Raw genomic sequence first — 1,109 nt, forward strand, 5'->3', positions numbered from 1 at the left:
GCTATATAGATACAGATCCAGAAGCGGGTGTGTTACGCCGACCGGCGGTTATACTGGCTATATAGATCCAGTTTATGGATACAGATACATAAAAGTATGACTTAGAATACGACAAAATGCGGAAAAAGTAAGAAAATTGGTCTTTTATCGTTGAAATTCGTTGAGTATCTTTCGAACCCTGCAGTGACGCAAGCATGACACAAGTGCAGTGAGAGTGCACCTTACACAGCACAGCACAGCACACTGCCACATAACACCTCAATCTGTGAACACTTTCACAGTAAATCTCACCCGACCCTCAGGTGCTTTTCCACACACAACTATTCACATTCCCAACAAAGATTCAACAACTGTGTAGTAAATTCTTTCAACATGCAACTATGGATCTGTAGCTGACTTGAATGACACTATTCTGGAGAAAGCCGGGCTGAAAGAATGAAGGAATAAATGACTGAATGAATGAAAATGTTAACAGATAGAGAAGGCGCTTTCCTTGGTGCTGAAATCTCTGTTACTTATACATTTTTTTTTCTCTTGGAAAACGATTGTGGCAAATTTGCATTCTTACAGGGTTTAGAATGTAACATCAGCAAAATATAAATACTAGTACAAACCTCACTGCTTCTATTCAGAGTTTCCTAGGAATTTGGAACCCAGACCCTTAAGGCTCTAAGTGTCCAACCTTAATACGACCATCCTCTGTCCCCAGGAGATGTGGGTGTGGGAGGCTGGAGGGGGAATAAAGTCAAACATCATCAAAATCTAATCGCAAACCTCATTTCCTCTACTCAGAGTTTCCTAGGAATTGGAACCCAGAATCTTTAGGCTCTAAGTAACCAACCCTAACTCCAAAATTCCCTCTGTCCCCAGGAGATGTGGGTGTGGGAGGCTGGATAAAGTCAAACATTAGCAAAATCAAATACTAGTACAACCCTCACTGCCTCTGTTTATAGTTTTTGCCAGGAATTCAAACCCAGAATCTTTAGGCTGTAGTAGCCAACCCTAACCACCAGACCCCCACTATCCCCAGGACATGGATGTGTGGGAGGCTGGATAAAGTCAAACATCAACAAAATCTAATTACTAGCTATAGTACAACCCTCATTGCA

General features: G+C 41.7%; 1 protein-coding gene across 1 annotated transcript in view; it reads left to right on the forward strand.

The window, feature by feature from the left end:
- The window catches only part of LOC118409225 (transient receptor potential cation channel subfamily M member 1-like), a gene marked incomplete in the record, with an annotated part of 118,080 nt that overhangs the window by 72,624 nt on the left and 44,347 nt on the right, over positions 1–1,109 (forward strand).

Source organism: Branchiostoma floridae, chromosome 2 (assembly GCF_000003815.2).
Source record: "Branchiostoma floridae strain S238N-H82 chromosome 2, Bfl_VNyyK, whole genome shotgun sequence".
Taxonomy (NCBI): domain Eukaryota; kingdom Metazoa; phylum Chordata; class Leptocardii; order Amphioxiformes; family Branchiostomatidae; genus Branchiostoma; species Branchiostoma floridae.